At 45.5% G+C, this 26,304-nt stretch overlaps 1 pseudogene; it reads right to left on the reverse strand.

Annotated features, from left to right (window-relative positions):
* Positions 1–1,116: 1,116 nt before the first annotated feature.
* LOC127411130 (tubulin polyglutamylase TTLL5-like) overlaps positions 1,117–26,304 on the reverse strand; it is a 138,197-nt pseudogene continuing 113,009 nt past the window's right edge.

The following is a 26,304-nucleotide window of genomic DNA, read 5'->3' on the forward strand; positions in this document are numbered from 1 at the left end:
GCAACCAGTTTTGAGCTACAGGGTGAAATGGCTGCTGGCATCCTTACTTGTATGAGAACGTTAAGACAGTGATGAACAATACAACAATACATTTGATTAATTTCTGTGAATCAGTTCAAACTGTCTGTTTCAATGACAGATTTGATTCAAAACTGAGAATCAACCATTTGTTTATGTCATCACTCAAAAATGTCCATCAAAGTCTATGTGTGGCATTTTTCATTTATAAAAATGTTTTATTTGTAGGTAAATACTGTTGTTTATGACTATGCATTGTTATATTTGTGCAAAATAAATTAGAATAATCAATAAAATGCCTTGATTATATTTATTTTACTTATTGCATTTGAATCAACTTGGCTACAATGGCTATTTGGTTGGAATGATGGTTCATCTGATTGGGGAAAAAAAATAGCTATTCCGTACAGCCCTTGTGACAAGCATGAGAAACATAATTATCCATATTTTAAAATCATCCAAAATTCATAGTTTTCCCATATTAACTTCAGTCAGATTACCTTGCCCTGCTGATGATGGGTGTGATAATCTATGGGTGAAGGTGTGCACTGGAGCTCTGGAGATGTAGGAGGTATTCATATCGGTGGGCTGAACCAGTCGAGGTGCCTCAGGGGCCAATATTGAACCAGTAGAAATCGTGCCTGGGGATGCCCATGTGACACTCAGAGGAGGAGGTATGACGGCGGAGGAGGTAGAGACTGCAAGAGGGTGTGGAGGGGACTGGATGTAAGGTGGAGGATCAGGTGCAGGCAGCACAAGGCAGTGCTGCAGGACAATGTGGTCACAATCTAAAGCTGTGTAGTATGTCGGGCTGGGCTCTCTGGGACAGGATTTCATACTCTGGCCAATTTCAGGCCGCTGTTTAACTGATTTTGACAGAGTTGTTTTGCTTCTGATGACAGTAGGGTGAGTTTTCCTTGCCGCATCTTCCCCTGCATCTGTCTCAGCGGCATTTAATGTGTTTGGCTGTACTTCAACACTCGTGCAGCCTCCGTATTGGCTTTTATTTCTAATGCATCCATTTTGCAATGTGTTGCATTTGATTTTGTTACTCTGTTTAGCTGCACTGTAATTGTCCATGCTGTGAGGTAAACTATTTCATCCATCTGCCATTAGAATTGTGCTACTGTCTGTGTTTTGTGTCTTACTGATTGTGTCCATTTTTTCTAAACCAGCAGAGTCCAGGTTGTTAGACACAGCTGCTTAACAGAAAATAAAGGAAATAAGCTTGATAATGTTATTGTACTTTGCCATAGTTTGCTATTTATTAAACAGAAAAATACAGACAAATGTACATAATTCTAAACATTTATTAATTTTGCAAGCGATGGAAGGGTGCAAAAAAAAATCTTTGTTCCTGCGTAGATAATGCGCTTTTATCACATGTTTGCATTATTAACTAGAGTCTGAATGAATTCCCAACTCAGTTTCTATTATTTACATGGTAATTGTTAAAAAATAGTGGATTATTAATCATAATCCTAATAAGCATAAAACACTCTGCAAAGTTATTGACTTGAAAATATTATGTCAGTATTAAAGAAATAGTTCACCCAAAAATGAAAAATCTGCTTCCATCTGTTTAAACAGTAAATATTTCAGCAACTCTCTTTGGTGGTGCTAGTGAAGCACAAACTACACGCTTCAGCTTTAAAATATTTAAATCAAGACCACTATATGTTATTCAAACGTTCATTCAGTATTGTGACATATTATCACACATATACATACATGCAGTATATACTGTAAATATATACAGTACACGCATGCTTGTAAAACATGATGAACTGTCACTCACTCTCTGTGTTCTGGCATGTTTTGGGTTCTCTAAAGTCACTGTTCCTCTCAGTTCTACTGCTGTGACACTTTGTCCCCAGAAAAAACTGGCACTCTTGTTCTTCTGTGTGTAGACTTCTTCCAGGTCACTTTCACAAGGAAGAAAAAGTAAAACGACAAAACCCAATGATAAACCACTGGCAGAACCTGCAAGAATACAAAATAAAAGGATTTCTCCAGGTAAAGGTAAGAACTCTAGATGCCAACCTCGCCTCCAGAATAAACCCCTGGAAAACATTGGAAATGATGCAGTGATCTTCATCAGGAATCTTTTCCAAACTCTCCACCATTTGCTTGGTTTCCTGAGGATTATTATAGTCCATTCAAACAAGACAGTGCATTCACAGGTGAATGCACCACTACACTACCCCATGCATCAATATCTAAATCAATAAAAACAATATACTTAATGACTAATTTTAATATGTAAGATCAAAGTAAAATGTTATTAGTCAGGCAAACCTGATCTAAAACGTTCCTCATCATTAATTTTCCCTTCACTTCCTTTTCCTTTCCACTAAGGCTTTGAAACTATACAAGGCTTAAATAACCTTTAAATTTCAAATATCTTTATGTCCAACAAGTATTCAAACTACACAAAGAATATAAAACCTTCAAATCTCTCTTCAAATTGGCCAAGTATTCAACTACACAAGGGATATACAACCTTCAAAATTCTCTTTAAACTATGAAAATGTCATGGTTACTTGTGTAACCTCCGTTCCCTGAAGAGGGGTCACTCTTGGGAGCCCGAGACACCTTTGGTCTTTGATAAAAGGCCAATGAAAATTGGCGAGTGGTATTTGCATGCCACTCCCCCGGACATACGAGACATAACAGGAGCTGGTATGCAACCACTCATTCAGGTTTTATGCTGAGGAGCCGATGTAAGGTCCGGCCATTTCAGCGGGTAGTTCAGCGTTGTGGCAGGAGGGACACAATGTCTCGTTCCCTCCATCAGGGAACGGAGGTTACACAAGTAACCATGATGTTCCCTATCTGTCACTCACTTGACGTTGTGTCAATGTAGTGACACTAGGGGTCCCTATACGAAATGCCACAATTGGCTGAACTGTATTAAGTGAACTGGCGGTGTGTGGTGGGCAGACTACTGTGTGCCTCATAGCCAGCACACCAGGTCAACACGTAACCTCCCCCAACATAGTTATGAGTGTCGAACGGCCCTTTGGGGACAAGTCGACTACCCAAGAGATAGAGACAGGCTTAACCCAGTCATGGCCTCTTTTCCCCTTCTCTTTTTTCCACTCCCTAAAAAAGGAGGAGGATTATCCGACCGGGCCACCAGGTCTAGTTGGGGGGTGTCCCCCAAGGGGAAGACACCACGGAGACCACACTTCGCCCCAAAGAGAGGGGGGGATATTTAAGTGGAAGAATACGTCATATGATCTTTCCAACCATCTGGAGAGTCTTCAAGGTAGATCCTACCCAATGGGGGAGGAGTTACTACAAACATGGAGACTGGGGCAGAGGGGCTCTGCCCAAGGAAGACGCAGTTTGCCAGCAGGGAAAGGAACTAGCGGAAGATATAAATCGCATGGGGTTAGCCTTACAGGGAACCACCACATGCGGAGCACCTACCCCAGAACAGGGCTCTTAGTTAGCATGTGTACTGGGCCGGCAGCGAGTCTCTCTGAAAACTCGACTGCCACAGGGCTCGGAGGAAGTCAACCAGGGAACAAAGTTTGTGAACACTACTGGGAATTAATGGCGCACGTCTTCAGCTCCAAGAGAGGTGGAAGGCGCTATGTGCAAGTGATACACCCGGCCAGCTATCCCAGGCTTATCCGCTTGTGTTGCGTGCCACTACCTGGGATGAAACTGGTTCCACCCGGAGGTTGTAGAACCTTGCACAGGTGTTGGGTGTTGCCCAGCCCGCTGCTCTGCAAATGTCTGTTAGAGAGGCACCCCTGGCCAGGGCCCAGGGAGCCGCTACACCCCTGGAAGAATGGGCTGGTAGCCCTACCAGGGGTGGCATGTTCTAAGAGACATATTGCATAGTTATGGCATCAATGAGCCAGTGGGCGATCCTCTGCTTGGAGACGGCGCTTTTTTTCCACTGTGCACCAAAGCAGACAAAGAGCTGCTCAGAGATTCTAAAGCTCTGCGTGCAATCCAAATAGAAGCGTAAAGCACGCACCGGACACAGCGACGACAGGGCTGGGTCTGCCTCCTCCTGGGGCAGTGCTTGTAGGTTCACCACCTGGTCCCTAAAGGGGTGGTGGGAACCTTGGGCACATAGCCCGGTCAGGGTCTCAGGATCACGTGAGAGTAACCTGGACCGAACTCCAGGCACGTTTCGCTGACAGAGAACGCTTGTAGGTCACCTACCCTCTTGATGGAAGTGAGCACAGTCAGGAGGGCAGTCTTCAAGGAGAGTGCCTTAAGCTCGGCTAACTGCAAAGACTCAAAGGGGGCTCTCTGTAGACCCAGAAGAACTACAGAGGTCCAGTGAGGGAACGAGGTGCGGTCTGGAGGGATTCAGCCTCCTGGGGCCTCTTAGGAACCTGATGATCAGGTCATGCTTCCCTAAGGACTTACCGTTGACTGCGTCATGGTGTGCTGCTATGGCGGCAATGTACACCTTCAAGGTGGAAGGGGACAGCCTCCCTTCCAACCTCTCCTGCAGGAAGGAAAGCACTGATCTGACTGCACATCTCTGGGGGTCTTCTCGACGGGAAGAACACCACTTAGCGAACAGACGCCACTTAAAGGCATACATGCGCCTCGTAGAGGGGGCCCTAGCCTGAGTGATCGTGTCTACCACCGCTTAGGTCTTCCGCGTCCCATCCAGGGGCCAGACATGGAGATTCCAGAGGTCTGGGCGCGGGTGCCAGATGGTGCCCCGTCCCTGAGAAAGAAGGTCCTTCCTCAGGGGAATTCGCCTGGGGGGAGCTGTCGCGAGGAGCGTGAGGTCTGAGCACTACGTCTGGACGGGCCAGTAGGGTGCTACCAGGACGACCTGCTCCTCGTCCTCCCTGACCTTGCACAGGGTCTGTGCAAGCAGGCTTACTGGGGAAAACGCATATTTGCGCATGCCAGGGGGCCAGCTGTGTGCCAGCGCGTCTATGCCGAGAGGGGCCTCAGTCAGGGCGTACCAGAGCGGGCTGTGGGGAGGATTCTTGGGAGGCGAACAGGTGCACCTGTCTCTGTCGAATCGACTCCAAATCAGCTGGACCACCTGAGGGTGGAGTCTCCACTCTCCCCTGAGGGTAACCTGTCGTGACAGCGCATCCGCTGTAGTGTTGAGGTTCCCCGGGATATGAGTGGCTTGCAGTGACTTGAAATGCTGCTGACTCCAGAGGAGGAGACAATGGGCGAGTTGTGACATACAACAAGAGCGCAAACCACCTTGGCGGTTGACATATGCTACCGTTGTCGTCTTGTCTGTCTGAACTAACACGTGCTTGCCCTGGATCAATGGCCAAAACCTCCACAGGGTGAGCAGAATTGCCAAGAACTCGAGGCAGTTGATGTGCCAATGCAGTCGCGGACCCATCCAAAGGCCGGCGGCTGCGTTCCCGTTGCAAACAGCACCCCAGCCCGTTTTGGAGGCACTTGTCGTGACCACGACTTGCCTGGGGACCAGTTCTAGAGGAACACCTGCCCGTAGAAATGAGAGGTCGGTCCAAGGGCTGAAAAGACGGTGACAGACCGGCATGATGACCGCGCGACGTGTCCCGTGGCACCATGCCCATCTCGGGACTCGAGTCTGGAGCCAGTGCTGAAGCGGCCTTATATGCATCAACCTGAGTGGGGTGGCCACCGCCGAGGATGCCATATGCCCCAGGAGCCTCTGAAAAAGTTTCAGTGGAACCGCTGTTTCTGTTTGAACGCCTTCAAACAGGCCAGCAGAGACTGGGCACGCTCGTTCGTAAGGTGCACCGTCAAGGAGACTCCAAACTGAGAAAAGAGATGCTCTGAACCGGGAGGAGCTTGCTCTTTTCCTAGTTGACCCGAAGCCCTAGTCGGCTGAGGTGTAAGAGCACCAGGTCCCTGTGTGCGCACAACATGTCTCGAGAAAGAGCTAGGATTAGCCAGTCTTCGAGATAGTTGAGAACGCGAATGCCCACCTCCCTTAATGGGGCAAGTGCAGCCTCTGCGACCTTCGTAAGGATGCGAGGAGACAGGGACAGGCCGAAAAGGAGGACTTTGTACTGATACGCCTGATTTTCGGACGCAAACCGCAGGAAGGGTCTGTGTCGAGGAAGGATCGAGATGTGGAAGTACGCATCCTTCAGGTCTACAGCCGTGAACCAATCTTGATGTCAGACGCTCGCCAGAATGCGTTTTTGCGTCAGAATCTTGAACGGTAGTCTGTGTAAAGCCTAGTTCAGAACTCATAGGTCCAAGATTGGCCTCAACCCACCGCCTTTTTTCGGTGCGATGAAATAGGGGCTGAAAAACCCCTTCTTCATCTCGGCTGGAGGGACAGGTTCTATCGCGCCCTTCCGTAGGAGGGTAGCAATCTCTACGCAAGGTAGCAGCATTTTCGTCTTTCACCAAGGTGAAGTGGACACCGCTGGACCTGGGCGGATGCCCGGCGAAGTGAATCGCGCAGCCGAGTCGGACGGTCTTGACCAGCCCTCGTGACAGATTGGAAAGCGCCAAAGGGACAATGTCATCGGACGTACTGGCAGGTGGGGCCTTGCGGCGGGTTGGAGCTCGAGGTGCCACACCACGTCGTGGCCGTGCTGAGTCTAAGGACATCGAAGCACTTACCTGGCTCCTTGTGACCACCCCCGGAACAGCCTGGGATGGGGGAGGAAGAGGCCTGTCCTCGTGACCCGTGGAGACTGTCACATTGGGGGTGGATTTGTGCCACAGCTGGGCGCTCAGGGGTGGGAGACCGCCGCTGGAGCGCCAAACCTGCCAAATAGAGTGGTGGACGGTGGTCATGATAACGGCCGTGCACACTGGATAAGTGACCCAGGGAACAAGGAAACCACTCTTGCTGAGCTCTTGAGTACTGCAGCCACTTGGGCATGCAGCGCAATTAAATGCAAAAGGTAACAAAAAGATGGAGATCTGCTTACCAGCTCCAGAGCAGCGGATTTCGTTGTCCCTGGGTCGCCCGTCTCAAGGACGCTTTGAAGCCTTTCATGGGTTCTGGGCGGCCGCGAGACGGGTGGCATCTGCTTCCTGCAGTGGGCTCCATGCCGGGGCCGGGCCGCGGTGGAGCCGGTGCAGTCACCGCAGGGGGACGCCTTTGGCGATGTGTAGACATGGTGCGGGATCTTGAGCCATGCCGGGGCAGGATACGCCGTCTAGCATCCATCTACTGCTCTACCATCGAGAACTGCTGGGCAAAGTCCTCGACGGTGTCGCCGAATAGGCCCGCCTGGGAAATGGGGGCAGCAAGGAATCGTGTCTTGTCGGCCTCACCCATCTCGACCAGGTTGAGCCAAAGGTGGTGCTCCTGGACCACTAGTGTTGCCATCGTCTGCCCGAGAGACCGCGCCGTGACCTCCATCACTCGGTGAGCGAGGTCGGTCGCCGAGCGCAGTTCCTGCATCAATCCCAGGGTGGGACTACCCTCGTGCAGTTCCTTTAGCACCTTGGCAGACTTGCAGGAGAGCCATGGCGTGCAGGGCGGAGGTGGCTTGTCCAGCGGCACCATAGGCCTTGGCCGTCAGAGACGACGTAAACCTACAGGCCTTGGACGGGGGCTTTGGGCACCCGTACCAGGTGGCAGTGCTCTGCGGGCATAGGTGCACCGCGAGCGCCTTTATCTACCGGGGGATTGCCGAATAGCCCTTGGCCGCCCCACCATCGAGGGTAGTGAGGGCGGGGAAGCTGAAAAGATCGGGACCGGGCAGTAAAAAGTGCCTCCCGCGACCTTGAAGGTTCAGGGAAGAGCAGTGAGTTCCACTCTAGCCGACGCTCGTGGCTGCCCGGGAAAGCATGTCGTCATCTCCGCATCAGCCTGTGACTGGGCAATCGACCCCGAAGGGAGGAGCCCAGCTGAGACTTCCAACTGGACGAGCCCGCTTTCCGATGTTGCGCTCGAGAGCTCATCACTTTCGCGGGCTCCGAATAAGAGGTCGAACTCGCCATGAGACGAGCCGGCGGACTCATCTGGAAGCCCGATCGGGGCAGACGAGCGTGCTGGGGAATGGGAGGTCCGCGGGGGATACCCGGCGGAGGCGGTCCCATTGGGGTCCCCAAATCGCCCCCAGTACTAGCTGCGCTGGCCTCATACCCATGGGTAAAAGGACCGAAGTGGGAGCCTCTGGGGTGGCTCGCTTTCTTACGAAGGTGAGCCGCAACCGCAACGTTGCCATGGACATATTCTCGCAATGAGAACATGACCATCCACGAACGCTGTCTCTGCGTGAGCAGTGCCCAGACACGAAAGACAGTGATCGTGACCGTCAGAAGGCGAGAGATAATGAGCGCGACCAGGAATAACACACAATCGGAAAAGCATCTTTAAAAAGACGTTCCGTGTGTGCGCTCTTTTAGAGAAATATATACTCTTTTAGAGGGGAAAAATGCTCTTTCAGAAAATATACTCTCTAGTTTTTCTGCCGAAGCGCCCAGGGGCGTTCTCTGCAGTGCACCAGTGCAGAGGGGGTAGAAGCCGCTGAAATGCGCCGTCAGATCCAGCAGATGTGAATGAACAGAAGTATTCAGCTCAGTGAGCAAGACCGTTCAGCTCTGAAGAGAAAATCTGAATGAGTGATTGCATACCAGCTCCTTTTATACCCGTATGTCCGGGGGAGTGGCATGCAAATACCACTCACCAATTTTCATTGGCCTTTTATCAAAGACCAGAGGTGTCTCGGGCTCCCAAGAGTGACCCCTAGTGTCACTACATCGACACCAGCGTTGAGTGAGTGACAGATAGGGAACCATTGGTCTTAGTCATACATTCTTTGTTCAATGGGTTAAATCAAGCTTTTATTCAAACTCTTGAAGCTGATGATTTTCCTGTTTTTTAGATTGCTATCTCCTCATATGTCTGAACTCTTATAAAGCACTACATGCAGAGACGCATGCAGGTTTAGGAGGGGAGGATGTAACACCTTTGAATTTTCCTCTGTGTAAATGCAATCATAGTTATGTGTAATATGCATGTTCTTTCCCTAGAGGGCGCTACAAGGTAAGACAAGTTGAGTAAGAGTCAGTTAAGAGTAAGAGAAGAAGAGAACGGAGATTCAGGCTGTAAGCATATGCTTGCTCAGCTCTGTGATATGAATATTTTCTTATTTTACTGTACTGTTTAAAGAAAATCAGTATTATATATAGTGGATTGCTAGATTAATCATTGTTCTTTGGGAAAAGAAGGATTCTTTTGATGTTCGCTGGGAACGGATATTTTCTTAGACGCTCTGGTGAGTTTGATAAAATAAAGAAAAGATCAATTTATTTGGTTTAATTGATTATTGTTCAAGATATACATATGTATATATAAGAGAAGAAAAAAAACAGTCAGAGTTTAAACATGTTTATTTGACCATTTCTGGTTAAGATTTAAATTGGGAACATGGTGTTTCTTTTCATTTTATTTAATATATATCTATAGTAGGAGGGAAACTAATTATAAATGTGAGTTTAAAGAACTTTTCTAAATGTTAAATGTGGATTTATTACTTAAAGATGTGTGTGATTAACATGTGCATGATCACGTGAGTGATGTAATCGCCATGTGCTTTTGTGAATAAGATTCATCCAAATGTATTCAAAAGAAAGATATATTGTAGGGGGCCTGGTTAGCTCAGTGGTAAAATATGCTGGCTACCACCCCTGGAGTTCGCTAGTTCGAATCCCAGGGCGTGCTGAGTGACTCCAGCCAGGTCTCCTAAGCAACCAAACTGGCCCCGTTGCTAGGGATGGTAGAGTCACATGGGGTAACCTCCTCGTGGTCGCTATAATGTGGTTCGTTCTCAGTGGGACGCATGGTGAATTGAGCGCGGTTGCCGCGGTGGATGGCACAAAGCCTCCACACGCGCTATGTCTCCGTGGCAACGCGCTCAACAAGCCACGTGATAAGATGCACGGGTTGACTGTCTCAGACACGGAGGCAACTGGGATTTGTCCTCCACCACCCAGACTAAGGCGAATCACTATGCGACCACGAGGACTTAGAGCACATTGGGAATTGGGCATTCCAAATTGGGAGAAAAAGGGGAAAAATCCCCTTAAAAAAACAAAACAAAAAAAAGATATATTGTAAGCCAGGATAATGTGATATTTGAAGAGTAATTGTGTTGTTGTTGTTTTATGTAGATTGTTTTTTTTTAGTGTTGGATAAATTCTACTGTGTGAGGGTAATCCACCCTGTGTTGAACAAAGCCACGCCCTGTGATCGACATTGCTGTTGAGGAGTAACCTGGATCCAAGTGTGGAAGAAGTCTCAAACGCAGCTAAGCTGTGCACATACATACACTACCCGGGTAGTAACAGTAAAAAGGCCTTAAAATCCATACATTGAATTTACATATACAACACACACAGGAAGACAATCAGAAAGACTGTTGATTGTTTTGAATTCTTTATTTCTTTATTCGGATTTGTACACCATATGGACTGAGTATTGTATTTTTAATTTTTAATTTATTTAACTTAATTTTATTTTTTTTATCATTTGTCTAATTGGTATTTTGTTACGTGCTCAGTAAATGTGCCGGTTGTTAATTGTTTAAACAAAATTTGGTCCAGTGTTAACAGAGTGAATTTCGTTACATTTCTTAGGGGAATGAAGAGTATTTCATAGAGTATCTTTTCTCCACTCAGCCTACGAAAACTATGCGGGTTCTGCACATAAATGTGTGTGATCTTCTGTGTGTGTGGTTGCGCAGTGTTGACTATCCTGAGTGGCCAGAACACATGCACACAACAGATTGACAAATTCACGTGGGAATCCGTGGGCAACCGATCCACACATGCATGCAACAGATCCACACGCTCAATTCACAAATCCACGCACCAGACCAGAATAATACACAAATATACGGTTCCCTGTCTGTCACTAACTCGAAGTTGTGTCTATGTAGTGATCAGGGGTCACTCTTGGAAGCCCCAAACATCTCTGCTTTTAAAAAAAAAAGGCCAATGAGAATTGGCGAGTGGAATTTGCATGCCAATCCCCCAGACATACGGGTATAAAAGGAGCTGGTATGCAACCACTCATTCAGATTTTCTCTTCGGAGCCGAGCGGTAGCATTATGCCTAGAGTTGTTGGTAGTACTGCTCGCCTAGCGGAGGTTTTGGCCATTGATCCAGGGCAAGCACGTGTTGGTCCAGACGGACAACACAGTGACGGTAGCTTACATCAACCGCCAAGGCGGTCTACACTCCCATTGCATGTTACAACTCGCCTGCCGTCTCCTCCTCTGGAGTCAGCAGCACCTCAAGTTGCTACGAGCCACTCACATCCCGGGCGACCTCAACACCGCAGCAGATGCGCTGTCACGTCAAGTTACCCTCAGGGGAGAGTGGAGACTCCACCCTCAGGTGGTCCAGCTGATTTGGAGTCGATTCGGTCAAGCACAGGTAGACCTGTTTGCTTCCCGGGAATCCTCCCACTGCCAGCTTTGGTACACCCTGACCGAGGCACCTCTTTGGTGGACAGTGGAAAGGAAGCGCCGTCTCCAAACAGAGGATCGCCCACTGGGTCATTGACGCCATCACTATGGCATATCAAGCTCAGGACGTGCCACCCTGGCCTGTGGCGCCTCTTTGGCAGACATCTGCAGAGCAGCGGGCTGGGCAACACCCAACACCTTTGCAACAATCTCCAGGTTGAGTCGGTTTTGTCCCATGTAGTGGCAGGCACAAGCAGGTAAGTTCTGGGACAGCTGGACGGGTGTACCGCTTGCGCATAGCGCCATTCCCCTCCCTTGAGGGGAAGACGTGCACTCTTGACTCCCAGTAGTGTTCACAGACTGTGATCCCTGGATGACTTCCTCCTTAGCCCTGTGGCAGTCGAGTTTGCGGTGAAACTTGCTGCAGGCTCAGTAAGTGCACTAATAAGGCTCTGTAAAATCATTTCCCTCTTGGTAAACTACGTCTTCCTTGAGCAGAGGGCCCTCTGCTCCAGTCGCCATGCTTGTAGAAACTCCTCCCCCCTTGGGTAGGACCTACCATGCGACTCTCCACATGACATACTTCCGACAAGACTCGGTAAGACCATGTGATGTATTTCCAATTGAAGTACCCCCCCCCTTCTCTGGGCGGGGTGTCTTCCCCTTGGGAGTGACGCCCCCCCCGACATGGACATTCACGGATCCCAGTCCGTTAACAAAATTCCACTCTTTTTGGGGAGAAAAAAAAAGAGGGAAAAGAGGCCTCGGCTGGGCTAGCCTGTCCCTATTTGTTGAGCAGTCGACTTGTTCCTGAAGGACCGTTCGACGGTCATAGCAGCGTTGGGGGAGGTTATGTGACAGCCTAATGCGCTGGCTACGAGGCACACAAAAGTCTGTCCGTCTCGCACCGCTAGTCCACGTAACACAGTTCAGCCAGTTGTGGCGTTTTGTATAGGGACCACGAGTGTCACTACATCGACACAACGTCGAGTGAGTGACAGATAGGGAACGTCCTGGTTACTTTCGTAACCTCCATTCCCTGATGGAGGGAATGAGATGTTGTGTCCCTCTTGCCACAATGCTGAACTACCCGCTGAAATGGCCGGGACCTGGTCTCGGCTCTTCAGCACAAAACCTGCTGTGAGTGGTTGCATACCAGCTCCTTTTATACCCGTATGTCCGGGGGAGTGGCATGCAAATTCCACTCGCCAATTCTCATTGGCCTTTTTTCAAAAAAGCAGAGGTGTTTGGGGCTCCCAAGAGTGACCCCTAGTGTCACTACATCGACACAATGTCTCGTTCCCTCCATCAGGGAACGGAGGTTACGAAAGTAACCAGGACGTTTTCTTTGCTCACGATACCATCCACAAGTACATAAGTCATGCAGTAATTTAATGTACAAATAAATGCTGAGCCTTTTGTATTGGTATTCAACTTTGAGAATGTCTGTTCTGCATTCTTGACGTACACACACGTGCAATGCTGGGGGCGTATTGACAGCAAATGCCCATCCATTAAAATGAAAGGAAATGTAGATTTGGCTTTCTTTTTTTTCTTTTTTTTTTTCAGAATGTTCAGTTTCGACCAAGACTACAGAGATATAATCTATATTGTACCTCTATATTACACACCACCATTCAAAAGATTTAGAACACTTAAGACATTTTTGTTTTTAAACAAACAAACAAACTGATGCTTCTTTTTAAATTGGATGCATTAAATTGATCAAAAATACTAGCAAAAACATTAGAAATTTTGCAATTTAATATTATGATTGAAATTAGTTTCTATTATGTTTCTAAATTATGTTTCTATTTATAATAAAATTAAATTTTTACCTATGATGGCAAAGCCCCATTTTCATCTCTCATTCAGTCTACTAAGAAAATAATGTGTCACATAAACCTTAAGAAATAATTTAATGTGTTAACTTAGTAGTAAAGTAACATTTCTTTTTGTTAGAATGGTTAAAATGGCTGTGCTACTTAATGAAGTGTGGAAATCACAATATAGTGACTTTTTCCAGGTATTGAGTACCACAGTACACTTGCAGTTTTTGTATGTTACTTTACACTTACAAGAAAAATTTCAGTTTTAAAAATAACCAAAAAGAAACATATTTCTCCTCAAATTCATTGATCTATTGTTCTTTTGAGAGATATTCCATGCACTTCTGTTTTGAAAGAATAAAACAAACGTGATGTAACCAGGACAGAGAGAAAGAAGTGGACAACCCAGATGCACCACATTAAGAAGACAAGTAAATCAGAGTCTCTAATTTGGGAAAACACTCCTCACAGTTCCTAAACTAGCAGCTTTAATAAACAGTATATGCCAAACGTCTGCATTGCTGCAAGTAGAAGATTCTTGGATGAACACCAAGTTTGAAAGGAACAGAATTTATTTTAAAAGAAATAGTCAATAAATGCTTTACTGTAATTTTTCAATTATTTCAATCCGCCCCCACTAGAGTCCCCCCAGTGAATCTCGGCCATTTCCACCACTGTCTATAGCTTGGTATTATTTAAAATTTCACAACTTAGTCTCACTGTCCACATATGTGGACATCATTTTCTAGGAAAAGTATTTGATCTAGAATTTTCTTTTTTTTTGTTGTTGCTTGCTTATTAGGAGCTACTAGTTACAAATCAAAAAGGGAAATAGAAAATGCACACAGCAGTCACACTCGGGTCTCAAGAGGTTAAAACTGCCAAAACTGCATAGCCTTCCAACTTCCAACTTACCTTCAAACTGTTCAGGCAAGGCTTTGTCAAGCCAACATTCAACATTCATATTTAGTTTTTTAATTGTTTAGACCGATACACACACACACCTCATTATAGAGCTGGATGAAGTTCGCCAGATGATGGGACAGGAGAGCGAGCTGACGGCTGGGCACCTCCATACTCATGTCCAGCTGCAGGTTAATGCTCACTCGCTTCAGAAAACGCACAACCAACTCCTACACAATCACACAACAACAGCACCTGTTACTTTAGCAGTTGGGATATCCGTGACACTTTAGTACCTAGTCTTCATGCCTTCAGATATATGAAGATTTTAGATAAATGGTGATCTTCTGTAAACCACAACAAACAGGATAAAAAAGCAAAAAGCTAATGCCTAAAATCCCCTTCACAGTGGCAAACCCACTGTAATGCATGGCATTTAGACGGCACAAGACCACTGCAATTTTCTTTTCATGGAGTCCCTGATGCAAGATTGTGTCTTGAGTAAATGGCACCTAATTTTGGATGAGACTAAAGTTAACTGCACCAAACACACTCTTTGTTAACAGAGAGTAACATTTGTGAGCTACTGTGCCTGATACAGATATTTAAATCAAACAATATTTTACCATCTGATCATGCTCTTTCTGTGTCCATACAGGGCTTCTGTGTTGTCAGCTCTCTGCCAGCAGTCGCAGCTGCACACGGTGCAGGTAAGAGGAGAAGGCCATGCGTGCTTGAACTTTACTGCAGCACAGAGATGATTAAAGTGTATTGAAATGAGAGAGAGTGTATTCCTGGAAATCAAATGTTCTGCTGTCATGGTCCATAAAATAAATGTACATGTCTTCATTTACAATTTATTGTCACGGTACATAAGCAGGAAGAAGGACCCAAGCGCAGGAATGAATGAAAAATAAATATATTGTATTAAACAACTGAAAACAAACAGGCAATACAAAACTCTCATGAGGGAGAGAAAACAAACTAAACATAAACCAAAATAAAGACAAAGACTAGGACCAACCGCGAACAGGAACAATACTTGAACAGGAACAGACGAACTTGCTAACAAAATGATTCAAACACAAGAGTGAAAAGGGCACAATATATAGAGCAAGATACATGAGGGACAGGTGCAGACAATCAACATGATGAGGACTAAACGAGGAGGCGTTGCAGGAGGAAACAAGCAGGTAGGGAAAGCAGAGCACATGGCAGACAGAAAACACAACAGAGCCATGCACTCAAACACAGAACAGAAACAAACATATTGATAGACAACAGAAAGGAGAGTGCTATCAGACCAAGGTCGTGATAGTACCCCCACCCCCTCCCATCCCAATGGACGCCTCCTGGTGTCCAAACCAGACAGACCAGGCCGAGGGATAGATGACAGTCCAGGGAGAGTGGGTGAGGGAGACCAGGGGGATGGTCTGGGCCAGTTTGTAGGTGGACCAGCAGGCCATGGCAGACCTGGAGGAGAAATCAGAGGCCTAGATGGGCCGCGAGGCCAGGGCGGAGCCAAAGAAGGACCCGGAGACCTGGATGGACCAGGAGGCCAGAGCCGAACCGGAGGGGAACCTGGAGACCAAGGCAAAGTCTGAGCCGCTGAGCAGCTGGTGAGGTCAGTGGTGGCCACAGAGGACTGGACAGACTGGTCGGTAGTCGTTGGGGACAGGACTGGGTCAGTAAGGTCGACAACCTCCGGGGACAGGAGTGGCACCCACTGGGGACTGAACAGACCAAGCAACAGACTGGTAGCTGGTGTCTAACGGGTGCTGGTTACTGGGCTGAGCAACAGACTGGTGACTGGTGTCTGATGTGTGATGGCTACTGGATTGAGCAACAGAATGGTAGCCGGTGTCCGATGAGTGCTGGCCACTGGTCTGAGCAACAGACTCGTTGATTGTGTCAGATAGATGCTGGCCACTGGACTGAGTAAAAGGCTGGTTGCTGGTGTCTGATGGGTACTGGTTACTGGGCTGCATAACAGACTTGTAGCTGGTGTCTGATGGGTGCTGGTTACTGGACTGAGCAAAGGGCTGGTCAACGGCCACTGGACAGGATAGTCGATGGTCACAGGGGACTGAACAGGCTCGCCGAAGGTCAACGGGGGCCGGACATGATCGTCGACAGTCACAGGGGACTGGACAGACTTGTTGACAGCCATGGGGAACTGGACAGGCTCATCGACGGCCGCCGTGGTCAGGAGCACTGGCAGCGTCTGGGGAATGGCCTCCGTGGCCAGGAGCGCTGGCAGCTGGGGAACGGCCTCCATGGCCGGGAGCGCTGGCAGTGACTGGGGCTTGTGTGCCTTACTTGGCTTCCTTCTCCTCCTCCGGATGGTCAGAAGCTTGGCAGCCGGAACGGCCACTGCCTCCAGGCGGTCGGCAGCCACAGACTCAGGGGTGGAGCTCCATCTCTTCCTCCTCCTCCTATGAGTGATGGGAAGGGGGGCAGCAGCATCCTCCATCGGTGAGGGGGCATCGCTGTTCTCGTGCTGGGATAAAGAGAGAGAGCCTTCCGAGACACAGGCTGAGATAAAATAAACCCATTTTAAAGCAAATTTTATGGTCTCAGAAAAACTCCCCTCTTCAACGGCAACAGAAATACAAGACTTGATGGGTTCAACCAGGCCTGCCACATAGAGATCAATGAGGCATTGATCGGCAACTGTGGCTTAGTTGGTAGCAAATACTCCCTCACCGACTGGCCCCCTGAAGGAGACCAAAGGGCTTTTCGGCTTTAGCAGCTCTTTGGCGAACCGGAGATTCAGAATTATAAAAAATAATCATTCCTGCTGGGTCCATTTGTGGTTGAATTGTTCTGTCATGGTGCATAAGCAGGAAGAAGTACCCAAGTGCAGGAATGGGTGAATAATAAATATATTTCATTAAACAACTTAAAAAAAACAGGTAACACAAAAATCTAACAAGGGAGATAAAACAAACTAAACATAAACCAGGATAAAGACAAAGACTAGGACCAACCGGGAACAGGAACAAGAATTGAACAGTTGAAAACTTGCTAACAAAACGATTTGACAAATACAAGGAAAAAGGGCACAATATGTAGAGCAAGATACATGAGGGACAGGTGCAAACAATCAACATGACGAGGACTAAATGAGGAGGTGTGTCAGGAGGAAACAAGCAGGTAGGGAAAGCAGAGCAGCTCAAACACAGAACAGAAACAAATACATTAATAGACAACAGAAATGTCATGACATTTATAACACTGTTCCATCATAAATAGGTAACTATATAGAAATGACAAATGAGTGGTACAATAATAACACTATAGTCAAATATATTAACTAATATGGAAACATGATTAACTTATAGGTAGGTAATAGTGAACTGATAACTGTGGTAGTTCACTATTAGCTAATCAATGATTACTGAATTTTTAATTGTAATTATTATAATTTTTTTGCCTTATTGAGAACTATTAAAGCAATATTCGGGTTCAATACAAGTTAAGCTAAATAAACATCATTTGTGGCATAATGTTGATTACCAAAATAAATAAATAAATAAATATCAACTCGTCCCTCCTTTTCTTCAAAAAAGCAAGTGAGTGAGGCACTTACAATGGAAGTGAATGGGGCCAATTTTTGTAGGGTTTAAAGGCAGAAATGTGAAGCTTATAATTTTATAAAAGCACTTAAATTAATTCTTCTGTTAAAACATGTATTATTTGTGGTGTAAAGTTGTTTAAATCTACGTTTTATTGTGTACGGCGTTACATTGTCATGGCAACAAAGTTGTAAAATTGGATTTAAAGTTACACAGATGTGGTTAGTAAGTGATTTTATCACTGTAAAATCATGTTAACACATATTATGTCTTGTGTCTATACTATTGAAACAGTGATTATTTTAACATTTACAGATTGGCCCCATTGACTTCTATTGTAAGTACATCACTGGAACACAAGTTTTTGCTTTTTTTTTAGAGAAAAGGAGGGACGAGTCAAAATTATTTTTTGTGGTAATCAAAATTATGCCACAACTTTGAGCTGAATTTGTATTAAACCAGGAATATCCCTTTAACTAACTATGGATAATTTTGAACTGCTTATTAATTACAGTTAATTTATAAATTGATTTTAGGTTCAAGAACACATGAGGCACATGCTTATTTTTCATGCATTTTTTAAATGACAATAAAAACATAATTTTTCAAATTTCAGTGATTTGTTGTGATGAGTAATTAATTAGTAGTTATTTTAAATTGGCTATAGTTAGGTAATAGTAGTGACTATATAGTTAGTTCCTGAACAGTACCTACAGTATCAATAATGCAACAGAATTAAAAAGTGTTAATCTTTATTCAGTATAATGAAATATACAGTATATACAGTATATATAGTAAGTAAGGGATAATGTACAGTCAGCCGGTTGATATTGCACAATAAACCCCGACAGGGTGATCAGGTCCCCAACATGAAGTGGAAGATTCTTGTATCACCCTGAAGGTGTATTTTGTGATAAAAACCGGCTGACTGTACATTGTCCCGCTTATTACACGACTACAAAACAAATAAATATATACATGGACGTTTTATATTATGTAATTATGTGAGAAGAAATAAATCTCTGAACAGCTAAAATCCATCTCCGGCTTGCATCAGAGTTCTGTTGGTATTTATTTTGTAATTAATGAACGCCTGATTATTACAACACTACTTGCCAAATAAAGAAATAAATGCAAATGAAACATTGACTTGAGTTTAAATTATTTATTAGCTTACTTGTAGAGAACACACAGTGATTGGAGAAGCAGGAGAGACGATTTTGCAGTCTGATATGTGGATGTGCGGTTTTTACTCAATCTAAAATATTAGACCACTAGATGCAGCCATTGACCAATCAGAATCAAGTATTCCAGAAAGCTGTGCAATAAATATATATATATATATATATATATAAAAAAAAATATATATATATATATATATATATATATATATATATATATATATATATATATATATATATATATAAATTAAATACAAATTCCTATAGGTGGCATTTCAAACAATGACTATTATTATCATCTAATGGTTTTGGAAATAGCCCATTTGGTGTGTGAAGGATAACATACTGTATTTACGGTTAGTTCATACGGCACTTTCTCTGAATTTGATTTGATTACATTTTAATTGGACTTAATTCAAATTTGAATTGTTCGCTGCATCAATTCAGATTTAAATAAATAAACTGAACTGGAAATTAAAAGGTATCCTCAATTCAATTCTGAATGGCACACAACCCTGGTAATAGCAGACACCAAGGAAGGACAAAAAAAACTTCTGAACTGTGCGTTTGAATTAATTATGGCCCACCACTATACAGTACATGTTACGCTGTACAACATAAGAATGAGTCTATCTTGATGAATGAAACGCCCTTCCCGCTGGTCCAATAACCATGAGCTATTTGCATGCCCTGGATGAACATGAGATAAGCCAGGAAAGCACAGTGAAACGGAAAAGATATGTTTCGGAAAAAGCCTTCAAACATAAACTTTGATATACAGTACTGTAACGGTCCCGGTCCTTCTCTGCGCTGGCAGGCACAAAGGAATTTCTACAAACTCAGACATGTATTATAATTCCTTTCTCAAATTACAATCCTGACTCTTGGACTGTGAGCGGAGAGGAAACTGGAATCTTTATTGCACTTTTGGACAGGAGTATGCAATATTCGTTAATGTCAGCGTATGAAAAGAGCAGGACTAAATATTTTCGTAGGGATCTTGCGTAACGTGAGGGAGGAGGGACAATGTTTCAAGTGCATCCAGGTCTCCTGCAAAATGTAAAAAAAAGAAAGACAATCTGACTCCAGCAATTAGGCGGCCAATGAGAGCCAGGTGTGAGCTGACATGTTGGATTGGCCAGTTTATGAGGAATCCACTTCCTGAGTGAATTAGACAGCGAGGAGATGAGCAAGTAGAGGTGAAAACATACAAAGGCGCTGGATGAAAAGGATACCACGGAGCTTGTTCAGTCTCACAGCCTCTTTAGGCAGACACAAGTGTGTGTATGTGTGTGTGTGTGTGTGTGTGTATGTGTGTGTGTGTGTGTGTGTGTGTGTGTGTGTCTTCATGGCACTTGTCTAATTTTTTCACAAACATGGTTACTCACTACCAGACAATTAATCCAGATGGATGAAGGAGAGACGGAGGTACTTAATACAGAAAAGCATCAAGAAATGCTGAAAAAGCCAAAACGGGTTGCTGGGAATCGAGAACCAGTTTTTATTCATCTCTGTTTTACATATTTGTCTTTTTCTTATTCTAGAACTGTACAATATCTCATCATTTGTTTCTATAAACTGTTCTGGAGCATCTGCATTCTCAGTAATAAAGTAATAAAATATAATCAAAAAAATATGCAATATACTGTATGCATAAGAGCCACCGTACATGACATGCATCAGAGACTAAATCCAGTAGTACTGCAGAATAAAAATGACCTGCGGTACAATATCATCATTTTGCAAATTCCGGTATCTGACCCGGACAACGATGTGCCACATTTCAGCAGAGTTCGTCAGTGTGACGTGAAGCGTAAAGCATTTTTTTAAGATTAATTTGTCAACACAAGGCTACTTGAAGAAAAACTAAGAGTTTTTAATTCTTTCCATTAATTAAGATATTTAATATAAATTCATGTAAATATCAGCCTTTAAAATACCTTTTGCTCGGCCGATCGGCACAGCATGTTTTTATAAAGGACTACAGAGAACAAAGTCTAAACTTAAATAAGCCCAAACATGCTTTTGTTTTTAACCCTAGCTGTGTATAAACCTGACAGTCTAAATGCATTCATCACAAGTCACAGAGTATGAGGAACAATGAAACCATGAAGGAGATGTTGTGGAATAGTATTTTTTACCACAAAATTTTGCATGGAGTCATTTTTGATCACAATTCAGAAAAAATATTTCTACATATCTCTAAACTTTCCAATAGACTAATCAAGTCTAAGACTAATCATGTCACTGTTTCTTTGTTACACCTACTTTAAAAGGATACTATTAATTTATTTCATTAATAGCAATTATTTTAGGCAAGGCAGGAGGGCTACGGCCAGAATTATTTGTCCTTTCATTTTTAACCTAAGCCATCCATTTATTATCGATACAATGGTACCAGAGGCTGGTACCATATGGAAGGCATGCGAGTACATTTGAATGGGTCATAACTATACTGTTGTGTTGAAATGTAAAATCTCATAATTTGACAGGCTGCAGTACATAATCACATACAAAATCTGTTTTCCAAATATTGTCTATCGTTTCTTTTACAAAAGTACTAAAATGATCATTAATGGACTCGTCAGGGAACTAAAATCTTTAAGTGGAATTGTTAAATTCTTATGATTCCAAACCCCATGCAGTCATGATGGCAAGTCTAAGATGTTACTTGATAAGACTTTTTGATAAGGTCAAAAATGAAGTGAGACTGATTTGGCACTTCTTATCACAAAGTCTGCATGAAACCTGTGCCCACAAGATACCACAGAATCTCCACAGATTTCCACAGAATTTGAATGTCCATCATTCTACACATTCCCCATGCCTTTGCATGTTTGTTTAGTTGATTTTGTGATTATAAACTTCTGTGTTGGAATAAATGTGTCACGGGCCTGTCACTCTGTCAGTCTGGGTTTTTGTCTGACAGGACCGTGGCATCATTGTCGATTTTCTTTTTTCTGTCTCTGTGTGGGCGCGTGGGTTCGGTGGTTGGTTCCCTGCCATGCGCTTCTCTGTTGGTCTTGTGTTTCATGTCCGGAGCATGGTGTCTGGGTCCTGAATTCCTGTCAGGTTCAGTTTTGGACTGTGTCGGGATCCAGACACTCATGCCCCATGTTCTGTCTGTCTTTGTGTCTGTCCCTCGCAACCGCAGACGCGCGTTGCGCTCACTTTGCACTGCGTGCTCGGGTCACGAACTGTCTTCATGTTGTGCTGAGGTTCGGTCACTTTGGTCCAAGGTGTCGGGTGTGGCCGAACTCTCGCACAGGTGTCCTCTCTCGTTTTTGTCACCTGTTGCGTGCATCGTGTGCTGTTTGCCTCGTGATGTATGCTCAGGCTTTGTTTACTGTGGGAATGCATGGCATCACTTTGTTTGGCATTGCTATGCATTCTCTCATCTGTTCTGTTGTATTGAAATGAGCGTATATTGCCTTATTGTCTTGGCGATGTGTGCTCGTGCCATTCGGGGGTTTTGTTGTCTTGTGAGAGCATGTGGCTTCTATATCGCCACCTGTCTCTCTGTCTTACATCATACCCCGCCTCCTTGTTTGCCCATTATTAGTTTATTAGTCACACCTGCCCTGTATTAACCTGTTTGATTTCATTCCCTATTTTAGTCTCCTCGTGTGTGCTGTCCAGTGCCAGTTTGTCTTGTGTGTTCAGTCGGTGTTGGTCATATTTTTAACAGTCGGCCTTGTCTGTATGTTGGTCGTGTTTAATCGGTCCGGTTTCATCCCTGTTTCTGTACTCGGTCCGGTCGGTCCTGTTCCCTGTAACCTCTGCCCCAGCCTGGATTAATTACTTTACGTTTTGCCCTACGGGGTAGTTTGTGTTTGTTTTTTCCCCCTTGGGGGAGTTTTGGTTTGTTTTTTGCCCTTTTTGTTATATTAATAAATCCTATGTTTTATAACTGAGCCTCCTGAGCCTCATCATTCCCTACAGTCTGACAAAATGTTGTTTGAGTAAAAGGTTATATTGCATTATTTTTGCCAATTTAACATATCTGACCAGGGTCGGATTGGGAAACAAAATATTTGCGGGAATTTCAGGATTCTTGCAATATAATTATTAAAATTGTTATTACTATTGATTTATAGGCTATTGATATTGCTATTAATTATAATTTGTAATAAAAAATGTATTAAATTATAAAAATGCAAAAATAGAAGCATTTTCAAGAGCAACTCAGACTTTTGAAACACATACATGCACTGAGAAAAATTATTCTAAAAAGAAAAGTGCTGCATGTGGTATTATCGAAATTAACTGGTTTGATTCCAGAAAAAAATATTAAATATTTAACATAATAAATGTATTAATAAGTATGTTTAACATCACTGAATTAACCTTAATACATTTTGTTAAACCAACAAAACAAATGTTAATGGTAGGAACAAGTAGGGGGCCTGGGTAGCCCAGTGGTAAAAGACGCTGGCTACCACCCCTGGAGTTCGCTAGTTTGTAGTTCGAAGCCCAGGGCATGCTGAGTGACTCCAGCCAGGTCTCCTAAGCAACCAAATTGGCCCGGTTGCTAGGGAGGGTAAAGTCATATGGGGTAACCTCCTTGTGGTCACGTGATGAGTTGAGTGTGGATGCCGCGGTGGATGGCATGAAGCCTCCACATGCGCTATGTCTCCGTGGCATGGAGACATAGCTCAACAAGCCATGTGATAAGATGTGCAGGTTGACGGTCTCAGACGTGGAGAAAACTGGGATTCGTCCTCCGCCACCCGGATTGAGGCGAATCACTACGCGACCATGAGGACTTAACCTGTTGATGCTCATTGACCCCATCCATGGGTTTGACTTTACTTTGCTTAATTGAGTTCACATTTACTATATAGTGTGCTGTATAAAATGGTTGGAACAAGTAGAAATTGTTCAATACATACATACACATACATACAAAAGTCATTGTTCATAGTCATTACACCACAGGCATTGTACATTTCAACACATCTGGTGAAACTTGTTAAAGGGGTCATGTCATGCATTTTTCTATATTTTATTCTATATTATTCACATTTTCTTGCTTGAGGTTAATTTATAATGTAAAGTTTTTGCACAAAAAACAGTCATAATGTAGTGTTACATAACCTTTTTCTACAGTCTTTGGCCCTCTGTCTGAAACACTCGGTTCCCTGACTGTCACTCACTCGACGTTGTGTCGATGTAGTGACACTAGGGGTTCGATCTTGAGAGCCCCAATCACCTTTGCTTAAAATAGAAAAGGTCAATGAGAACTGGCGAGTGGAATTTGCATGCCACTCTCTGCCCCCAGACATACGGGTATAAAAGGAGATGGCATGCACTGCTCATTCAGATCTTTTCTTTGGAGCCGAATGCATGCTTGTGTTCGTCCTCTCACCTTTCGCTTATGCTGCAGGATTTTATGGCGCATATCAGCGGTCACCCTCGCACGGTCGAGTGTTGTGCTTCCCCTGGGTGTTTCAGTGGCTGAGACCGCGGGTGCTAATAAAGTATATTAGAAAGAGTATATTTCCTTCTAAAAGAGCTCGCGCAAACGCTTGCCATCTTTTAAAAGTTTTTAAAGATGTACTTCTGCATTTGCGCTACTGGATGTGGCCATTATCTCTCCTCTCCGGACAGCCATAAAATCTGTCTCGAGTGCTTGGGGCACCAGCACGCCGAGGCAGCTTTCGTGGAAGGGTTATGTTCTCATTGCGAGAACATGCCCATCAGAACGTTGCGGTCAAGGCTCACTTCCTTCTTAATGAAGCAAGGAGCCATCGCGGCTGCTCCCCAACCCGCTCCATCCTGGGCTGATGCTCAGCCGGCCGGGTCGGCAAGCACCACGGGTGATCTGGATGCAGATATGGGAGCGTTTTCGCTGGCTCAATCCCCACGGACCTCCCATCCCCCAGCACGCTCGTTCTATCTGGAAGAGCTGTCGAGCGATACAGGTGGTCCGCCTCAGGGCAGATTTAATGTGTCGTTCGTGGCTCGCGATGAGGATGAGCTTTCGGTCGCAGCATCAAAAGGTGGGCTTCTGCTATCGGAAGCGGATGAATCTTCTGAGCTCCCGCCCGCAGGCAGTAGAGCACAGGATGAGGCAGACGTTGAGATGGCAGCCATGCTTTCCCGGGCAGCTATGAACATCAGGCTGAAGTGGAACCCTCCACCCTGCCCTGAGCGTTCGTAGCTGGATGATTGGTTTCTGGGCTCGGTGCCTTTCTTCCTGGAAGTGCACAAGGAGCTAACAAAGTCGTCGAAGGCACCTTTTTCTGCCCGTACATGCTTCGCGGGCTCGTCCATCCTAACTACCCTTGACGGCGGAGCAGCTAAGGGATATGTCGAGCTCCCCCAGGTAGAGCGTGCTGTAGCGGTGCATTTATGCCCGCAGAGTACAGCCACATGGCATGACCGACCAAGGCTCCCTTCCAAGACCTGTAAGTTCTCTTCCTCGTTAATGATGAAGACTTACAAGGCTGTGGGTCAAGCCACTTCCACCCTGCACGCCATGGCCATCCTGCAGGTCCACCAGGCCAAGGCACTGAAAGATCTGCATGAGGGTAGAACCGACCTAGGGCTGATGCAGGAACTGCGTACTGCGACTGACCTCACCTTATGGGCGACGAAAGTCACGGTGTGCACCCTGGGCTGGACGATGTCCACTCTTGTGGTCCAAGAGCGGCACCTGTGGCTGAACCTTGTGGAGATGCATGACGCCGAGAAAGTGTGCTTTCTCGATGCGCCCATCGCCCAAGGGGGGCTTTTTCGTGACACCGTCGAGGATTTCGCCCATCAGTTCTCGATGGTAAGGAAGCAGACCGAGGCAATTAAGCACATCTTGCTGCGGCTCGACTCAGCTGCCTTCAGGCCTCCGAAGTCCTGTGCCCTGTCTGCTTCTCACCAGAGCCATTCCCCTGCAGTGCCAGCCCCGGCTCCCATACCATCAGAGCCCGTATGCTGGCCTCAGAGAAGAAGATCCTCCCACGGGAAGTCGGCTCCACCTGCCCGTCAGCTGGCCTCCAAGAACCCCAGATGGGCTTCAAGGCGGCCCTCTTGGCCTCAGTGCCCACATGGTCGGTAAAACAGCAGTTTCCTCATTCCCTGGGCCAGCGCATTTGCGATGGCCAGGCGCTGGAAGTCTTTCCAGTCAATCAGGCGAACACGAGTACCTCCCTTGCGAGTGTCTCCCGAGACAGCCGGCGAACAGGTAAGTGTGCTGGTCTGTGGGGTCGCTCGCCCACCCCAGTCACTGGCCACCGTTGCGGGCTTGCGGAGCAGCACTGCTCTGCCTTGGCACGAACCACTCTGCCCAGGCACGGTAAGTCCAGTCGTCCCCTGGTGCCACTGGTGTGGAATCTGGAGGCCTGGTTAGCGCTCTCCAGCCCCTCGCTATGGCTCATCTGGACGATTCGCCTCGGCTACGCGATCAAGTTCGCCA

This window comes from Myxocyprinus asiaticus, chromosome 20 (assembly GCF_019703515.2).
Source record: "Myxocyprinus asiaticus isolate MX2 ecotype Aquarium Trade chromosome 20, UBuf_Myxa_2, whole genome shotgun sequence".
Taxonomy (NCBI): Eukaryota; Metazoa; Chordata; class Actinopteri; order Cypriniformes; family Catostomidae; genus Myxocyprinus; species Myxocyprinus asiaticus.